At 38.4% G+C, this 9,187-nt stretch overlaps 1 pseudogene; it reads left to right on the top strand.

Annotated features, from left to right (window-relative positions):
- Window positions 1-5,565: 5,565 nt before the first annotated feature.
- Window positions 5,566-5,970, top strand: LOC114207808 (DNA-directed RNA polymerases I and III subunit RPAC2 pseudogene; annotated as a pseudogene).
- The last annotated feature ends 3,217 nt before the right edge of the window (window positions 5,971-9,187 follow it).

Below are 9,187 nucleotides of genomic sequence, written 5' to 3'. Positions count from 1 at the left end.
CTGCCCATTTTTTGACTTATTTGTTTTTTGGGTGTTGAGTTTGAGAAGTTCTTTATAGATCTTGGATACCAGCCCTTTATCTGTAGTGTCATTTGCAAATATCTTCTCCCATTCTGTGAGTTGCCTCTTTGTTTTGTTGACTGTTTCCTTTGCTGTGCAGAAGCTTTTTATCTTGAAGAAGTCCCAAAAGTTCATTTTTGCTTTTGTTTCACTAGCTTTTGGAGATGTAACTTGAAAGAAGTTGCTGTGGGCCATGTCAAAGAGGTTACTGCCTATGTTCTCCTCTAGGATTTTGATGGATTCCTGTCTCACATTGAGGTCTTTCATCCCCTTTGAGTTTATCTTTGTGAATGGTGTTAGAGAATGGTCGAGTTTCATTCTTCTGCATGTGGCTGTCCAATTATCCCAGCACCATTTATTGAAGAGACTGTCTTTTTTCCATTGCATGTTGTTTCTTGTTTTGTCAAAGATTATTTGACCATAGAGTTGAGGGTCCATATCTGGGTTCTCTATTCTGTTCCATTGGTCTATATGTCTGTTTTTGTGCCAGTACCATGCTGTCTTGGTGATCACTGCTTTGTAATATAGCTTGAAATTGGGCAACGTGATGCCCCAGCTTTGTTTTGTTTTGTTTTGTTTTTTCAACATTTCCTTGGCGATTCGGGGTCTTTTCTGATTCCATACAAATTTTAGGATTGTTTGTTCCAGCACTTTGAAAAATGTCATGGGAATTTTGATCGGGATGGCATTGAAGGTATAGATTGCTCTGGGTAGCATAGATATTTTAACAATGTTTATTCCGATCCATGAGCATGGAATATTTTTCCATCTTTTTGTGTCTTTAATTTCTTTCATGAGTGTTCTGTAGTTCCTAGAGTATAGATCCATTACCTCTTTGGTTAGGTTTATTCTGAGGTATCTTAATGGTTTTCGGTGCTATTGTAAATGGAATCATTTCTCTAATTTCTCTTTCTACAGTTGTGTTGTTAGTATATAAGAAAGCAACTGATTTCTGTGCATTGATTTTGTATCCTGCCACATTACTGAATTGCTGTATGAGTTCTAGTAATTTGGGGGTGGAGTCTTTTGGGTTTTCCACATAAAAGTATCATGTCGTCTGCAAAAAGAGAGAGTTTGACTTCTTCTTTGCCAATTTGAGTACCTTTTATTTCTTTTTGTTGTCTGATTGCTGTTGCTAGGACTTCTAGTACTATGTTGAACAATAGTGGCGAGAATGGGCATCCTTGACGTGTTCCTGATCTTAAGGGAAAGGCTCTCAGCTTTTCCCCATTGAGGATGATATTCGCTGTGGGTTTTTCATAGATGGATTTTATTAACTTGAGGAATGTTCCCTCTATCCCTATACTCTGAAGAGTTTTAATCAGGAAAGGATGTTGTATTTTGCCAAATGCTTTTTCTGCATCAATTGAGAGGACCATATCGTTCTTCTCCCTCCTCTTATTAATGTGTTCTATCACATAGATTGATTTGCGAATGTTGAACCACCCTTGCATCCCAGGGATAAATCCCACTGGGTCATGGTGGATGATCCTTTTAACGTATTGTTGGATCCTATTAGCCAGAATTTTGTTGAGGATTTTGGAATCCATATTCATCAGGGATATCAGTCTGAAATTCTCCTTTTTGGTGGGATCTTTGCCTGGTTTGGGGATTCAGGTAATGCTGGCCTCATAGAATGAGTTTCGAAGTTTTCCTTCTGTTTCTATTTTTTGAAACAGCTTCAGTAGAATAGGTATTATTTCTTCTTTGAATGTTTGGTAGAATTCCTCAGGGAATCCATCAGGCCCTGGACTCTTGTTTTTTGGGAGGTTTTTGATCACTGCTTCAATCTCCTTACAGTTATTGCCCTATTCGGGTAGTCAGTTTCTTCCTGTTTCAGTCTTGGCAGCTTATAGGTTTCCAGAAAGGCCTCCATTTCATCCAGATTGCTCAGTTTGTTGGCATATAGTTGTTGATAATAATTTCTAATAATTGTTTCTATTTCCTTGGTGTTAGTCAAGAGCTCTCCCCTTTCATTCATAATTTTATTAAGTTGGGTTCTTTCTCTTTTCTTTTGGATAAGTCTGGCCAGTGGTTTATCAATCTTATTAATTCTTTCAAAGAACCAACTTCTAGTTTTGTTGATCTGATCTACTGTGTTTCTGCTTTCTAATTCATTGATCTCTGCTTTAATTTTAATTATTTCTCTTCTAATGCGTGGCTTAGGCATCATTGTTGCTTTTTCTCTAGTTCTTTAAGATGTAGAGTTAGTTGGTGAATTCAGGATTTTTCTATTTTTTTGAGTGAGGCTTGGATGGCTATGTATTTCCCCCTTAGGACTGCCTTGGCAGTATCCCATAGGTTTTGTTTTTGTGTTTTTTGTTTTTTTTGGTTTTTTTTTAAGATTTTATTTATTTATTTGACAGAGAGAGACACAGTGAGAGAGGGAACACAAGCAGGGGGAGTGGGAGAGGGAGAAGCAGGCTTCCTGCCGAGCAGAGAGCCCGATGTGGGGCTCGATCCCAGGACCTTAGGATCATGACCTGAGTCGAAGGCAGACGCTTAACGACTGAGCCACCCAGGCGCCCCCCATAGATTTTGGACCAATGTGTTTTTGTTCTCATTGATTTCCATGAATTGTTTAAGTTCTTCTTTGATTTCCTGGTTGACCCAAACATTCTTGAGCACAGTGGTCTTTAGCTTCCAAGTGTTTGAATTTCTGCCCAATTTTTTCTTGTGATTGAGTTCCAGTTTTAAAGCACTGTGGTCTGAGAATATGCAGGGAATCATCTCAATATTTTGGTATCGGTTGAGACCTGATTTGTGACCCAGTATGTGGTCTATTTTGGAGAAAGTTCCATGTGCGTTCAAGAAGAATGAGTATTCTGTTGTTTGAGGGTGGAATGTTCTGTATATATCTATGAGGTCCATCTGATCCAGTGTATCATTCAAAGCTCTTGTTTCCTTGTTGATTTTCTGCTTAGATGATCTGTCCATTGCTGAGAGTGGAGTATAGAGATCTCCTCCAATTAACGTATTGTTATCAATATGACTCTTTACTTTGGTTAACAGTTGGCTTATGTAGATGGCTGCTCCCATGTTGGGGGCATAGATATTTACAATTGTTAGATCTTCTTGTTGGATAGACCCTTTAAGAATGATATAGTGTCCTTCTCTGTCTCTAATTACAGACTTTAGCTTAAAATCTAATTTGTCTGATATAAGAATTGCTACCCCAGCTTTCTTTTGAGTTCCATTGGCATGGAAGATGGATCTCCATCCCTTCACTTTCAGTCTGGATGTATGTTTAGGTTCAAAATGAGTCTCTTGTAGACAGCATATGGATGGGTCCTGTCTTTTTATTCAATCTGCAACCCTATGCTGTTTTATGGGAGCATTTAGGCCATTCACGTTGAGACTGATTTTTGAAAGATATGAATTGTCATCATGTTGCCTGTGAAGACGTTGTTTTTATAGATTGTCCCTGTAAATTTCTGTTGTATATCACTCTTGGGGTCTTTCTCCTTTTATAGAACCCCCCTTAATATTTCTTGCAGGGCCAGCGTAATGGTCACATATTCTTTCAGTTTCTGCCGGTCGTGGAAGGTCTGCATCTCTCCATCCATTCTAAATGAAAGCTTTGCCGGATAAAGTATTCTTGTCTGCATGTTCTTCTCATTTAGTACCCTGAATATGTCTTGCCAGGCCTTTCTGGCTTGCCACATCTCTGTGGATAGGTCTGACATTATTCTGATGTTCCTCTCTCTGTACGTAAGGAATCTCTTCCCCCTAACTGCCCTTAAGATGGTTTCCTTAGTTCTAAGATTTGCAAGTTTTACTATTACATGCCAGTGTATTGGCCTGTTTTCCTGGATCTTGGGAGGGGTCCTCTCTGCCTCTAGGACGCAAATGTGTGTTTCATTCCCCAGATTAGGGAAGTTCTCAGCTATGATTTGCTTAAATACATCTTCTTGTCCTCTCTCTCTCCACTCCCTCCGGGATTCCAATTATTCTGACATTGGAACACTTCATGGTGTCACTTATTTCTCTGATTCTATTTTCATGGATTCTGAGTTGTTTTTCCCTGGACTCCTCTTTTCCCTTTTTATCTATTATATTGTCTTCCAGGTCACTTATTCGTTCTTCTGCCTCACTTACCCTAGCTGTTAGATTATCTAGATTGGATTGGATCTCATTGATAGCATTTTTAAGTTCTGCCAATTCAGCTTTCATTTCTGCCCTTAGAGACTCTATGTTGCCATTAATTGATTTCTCTGTTCTAGCCATTGTCTTCACAATTGCTAGCCTGAATTCCATCTCCAACATCTTGGTTATATCTGCATCCATTTGTAAATCTGCAGCATAAGTCATACTCTCTTGAGTCTTTTCTATTTTGGGGGCTCCTCCTCCTAGTCATTCTGTTGATGGGTGTTTGAGGGAATGTACAGAGTCCAAATTATTGACCAGAACCTAAGCAAGATGCACCTGTTTTCTTGGGACCTTAGGGTTGCTGGTGTCTTGTTTTCCCAGCCTGTCTTCTGGGGGAGGGGCCTGCCGCGCTGTTACTCAGGCAACCCTGTTTAGGCGGAGTTGCCCTGCCCCCCCCGTGGTGGGGGATGGGCTCAGCGGGAATCAGTTTTGGGGGCTTTTGTTCTCTGGCAGCTTTCCCTGGTGGCTTTCTGCATCTCTTCCATGAGTCAGAGCAGAAGAGACTATTTCCAACCCTCTGCCTCAGAGCAGAGAGACCGCAGTCTGTTCTTCAGTGAGCTCTCCAGGCCACACTCTCTCCATTTCTGTCCGTGCTGCTATAAACTGCAGGGGCCTGGGTTCTGCACCCCTCTGCAGTGCCTCCAGTCCTGCCCCCAGGTCGGGGCACGTCTCTGCCCTTTGTGCTTCTAAAACCGCCAGTCGCCCCCAGTTCACACGCGCAACCCTGCTGCTCCGGGTTTCCGCCCCGGGGGCTGCCCTAAAGTCCTTTCCCCACCGCTACCGGTCTGCGAGTCTGTGCCCCATCCCCAGCAAGCGAGGCTGTCCCTCACCAGTGGTGTAGGATCCCCACGGCCAGGCACCCTCTTGCTGCTGTTTATCCTCCAATATCTGCCCATGGAATCATGGCTCCCCACTTCATACCTCGCAACCGACTGCCTGTGATATTCTGTTTGTAGAGATCCAGATCTTCTTATATCTCAGGCTGGTTTCGTGGGTGCTCAGAGTGGTCTGGTAGATATCCAGCTCAATTCCGGGGACCAGTTGAAATAGCATCCCCTACTCTGCTGCCATCTTTCCTAGTCCACTAAATAAATAAAATCTTAAAAAAAAAAAAAGTGTTGATAGTGGGAGAGGTTGTGTGTTGGGCCAGGGATATACGAGACCTTTCTGTACTTTCTACTCAATTTTGCTGTGACTCTAAAAATGCTCTAAAAATAAATCCTATTAAAATCATTGAGATAAAGAAAACCTTGCTAGCTGCTTCTCCCACATGTTTCATGATATGGGTTAAAGCCTCCAATCAGCCAGCACCACCAGAGGATCCCAGAAGAGGCAACCCCCCACCCCTGCCACAGGATGAAAAAGAATCAGGAGGTAGAGAGAAAAATAACTGGATTGAAGACCTCAGTAGCTAAAAGCTAGAGGAGGACAGCCCTGGAAACAGTCCAGGCAGCTGGAACAGATAGAAACTGTATGACATTTGTATTGCACAAGGAGGACCACACCCTAGGAAATTCTCTTTGTTACATGATCATGAAGAATCTGGAAGTGGAATTTTGTAGTTACACTACAATGCATTCTTCAGAGAGCAAAATTAATTTACGTATTCAGACTTGAGGTGTTCTTCCGGCTGTTGAACCATTTTGGAGAGGTCTGAATGAACTCATGAATATCTGCCAACATGTGCTTGACAAATATGAGGCCAGAATAAAGGAATATAAGGATCAAAAAGCAAGCAGAAATGAAAAATCCACATTCTAGTCCCTTATGCACTATACAGGGAGCACTGCCCTCTAGGATATTCTCTTCATGATCTTGCAAAACCCAGAAGCAAAAGTTCGTGATTACAACATGATCTGTCCTTCAGAAAGGTGTGCTTCTAGCTATTAGGCCATTACAACTGTTCGAATCCCCCCAAGAACCTTTGTATTCATCTAATAAATTCCCTCTTTTATTTAAACTAAGAAAAAGAAAGAAAAAAGAAAATCTTATTAAATGAAAAACTATACAATGATCATGGACTGGAAGACTTAATATGGTAATATACTAATTATCTCTAAGTTAGTCTATAGATTCAATGTAACCCAAATCAAAATCTCAGCAAGTGTTTTTAAAACATAAATGGATAACATAAATTAGCTCCTTGTAAATTTTATACAGAAATTCAAAAATCCAAGAATATCCAAGTATATCTTTTTTAGGGACAGTTTCTATTGATTTGTTATTTTCCTTTGGATGGGCCATACTTTCCTATTTCTTTGTATGCATTGTGATATTTTTGTTGAAAACTGGACATTTGAATCTAATGATGTGGTAACTCTAGAAATCAGATTCTCCCCCTTTCCAAGTCTTGCTGCTTTTTTTTTTGCTTTTTTGTGTTTGTGTTTTTATTGTTGTAGGTTGCTTCTATGCCAAGAATCAGCCTGAACTGTAAACTTAAGGTCTTCTCAGATCTTTAACGAAAGTGCATCTTTCCCTGGACATGTGGAATCAATTCCTAATTTTCCTCATATATCAGTTGCTCTTGAATGTTATAATATTTAGTGCCTGGCTCCCCAAAAAAGGGAAAAAGAGAAAAATGAAATCCCCTGGAAGTCAGTATATCCAGAGGAGGAAGGGCTTACAACAATGAGGAGAGACCTCATTGCAATAGCAGTGGCCACCTGTTTCTTTGCACACCTGTGATCAGAAACAGCAGTGATCAGGGTACAGATCCCAAATATTTGGAGGACAGTGTCCTTTTTGCCAACCCTGGCTCCTGAAGACTATGTGCAGGTTGCTTCAAGAATGGTTAGGAATGGATGATGGGTAGATGGTACTGTGCTGGAGCTAAAATGAGCCAAACTAACCACAATTTACCATCTAAGACTTCAACACACTCTAGAGTTCCAAAACAGGCATACCTCAGAGATATTTTGGGTTCATTTCCAGACCATTGCAATAAAGCCTTCAACACACTCTAGAGTTCCAAAACAGGCATACCTCAGAGATATTGTGGGTTCATTTCCAGACCATTGCAATAAAGCAAATATTACAAAGAAATAAATCAAATGAATTTTTTGGGTTCCCAAAGCATAAAAAAATAGGTTTATACTATACTGTAATCTATTAGGTGTGCAATAACATTATATCTAAAAAAAATGTACATACCCTAATTTAAAAATACTTTATTGCTAAAAAATCACTAACATCTGAGCTTTCAGTAAGTTATAATTTCAGATGACAGATCCCCATAACAAATATAATAATAATGAAAAAGTCTGAAATATTGTGAGAACTACCAAAACATGACATAGAGACATGATGTAAGAGAATGTTATTGGGAAAATATGCCAATAGACATGCTTGACTCAGGATTGCCACAAACCTTCAATTTGTTAAAAACATAGTACCTGCAAAGCACAATAAAGTGAAACATAATAAAGCATCTGTAGTTACATCAGACAAATTCCACTAGTACAATTGCTGTCTATCTAGACAAGAGCACAGATTCCTGACATTTAGCTACTCTACTATCACCCAGAATCCTCCCTTCAGGAATATCTTGAAGAAGAACAAAGCTGGAGGACCTATACTACCAGACACGGAACCCTATGGAAAAATATGGTAATTAAGATAGTGTATTTTGACCTAAGGATAAACAAATACACCAATAGAAGAGAACAGAAACAGTCTCGCATTTATGTGACCACTTGATTTAATTGTAGACCTAATTATAAAAGTAATACCATAAAGGTATAGGATATATCACAGGAAAATACTTTCATGACCTTGGAGTAGGCAAAAATTTTTAAACAATACAAAGGAAGCAGTAACCATAAAGAAAAAAATTGACGAACTGACCTACATTAAAATTAAACACTGTTGTTCATCAAAAGAGATATTCAAAAGGCAAACCTCAGAGCAGAAACAGTTATATATATATATATATATATATATATATATATATATATATATAATTTGTAAATAACATATATAAGACTCTATAAAGAACAATAGTAAGATAATAGAAAAAATTGGCAAAAAAACTTGAATAGGCACTTTCCAAAGAGTATATATATGAATGGCTAATAAATGTTTGCAAAGGGGTATTTTTTAATTATCAAATTTAACCACAATGAAATTAACAGCAAATTTTAACAATGAAATATTACTACATAACTGCCAGAATGGCAATATTTAAAAGACTGAAAATGCCAAAGATTGATGAGGTTGAGAAACAACTACAATTTTCATATTGCTGTTAGGAAGTATAAGTTTAGAAAATTGTTCAGCAGTATTTATAAAACCTGAATACACATCTGCCTTATGACCCAATAATTTCACTTCTTTGTATTTACTCAACAGACATGCATATACATTTGTGTACCAAAAGACCTGTGGATGATGGACATAGAAGCACTGTTTATATAACCAAACAACCTAAATGTCCATCAGCAATAGAAAAGATAAATAAATTGTGGTGTATTCATGTGATGGAATACTATACAACAATGAAAATAAACAAGTTACAACCACATGTGACAACATGAATGAATTTCACACATAATATAAACTATAATATTCACAAAAGAGTACATAGGGTAAGACTCCATTCATGTAATGGTCAAAACCAGAAAGAACTAATTAATGATGATAGCAGTCAGGATAATTGTTGATCCTGGGCATGGGAGGGTGCATGAGGAGGGTTTCAAGAATGATGATGTTTTATTCTCATCTGGGTGGTGATGAAATGGGTGTATTCACTTTGTGAAAATCCATTTGCACTTTAAAAAAATATTTAGGCTACTTTAAGTATATGTTATTTTGTTTACCACAGTTAGAACCGACATAAAAACACATCATGCACAGATAATCACACAAAGATAGAAAATGATTTTAAGTGCTATACTAAATTTACAAGCTTAAAAACAAAATGCTAATTAAATAACAGTATCCACAATATAAACAATCAAACACTATAAAAGATCCCTTTAAA

This window comes from Eumetopias jubatus, unplaced genomic scaffold (genome assembly GCF_037043125.1).
Source record: "Eumetopias jubatus isolate StellerSeaLion01/CBP00866 unplaced genomic scaffold, mEumJub1_p1.0 scaffold_1, whole genome shotgun sequence".
In the NCBI taxonomy this organism is placed as follows: domain Eukaryota; kingdom Metazoa; phylum Chordata; class Mammalia; order Carnivora; family Otariidae; genus Eumetopias; species Eumetopias jubatus.
Note: the sequence above shows the minus strand (reverse complement) of the source record. Positions and strands in the feature narration are given on the sequence as shown.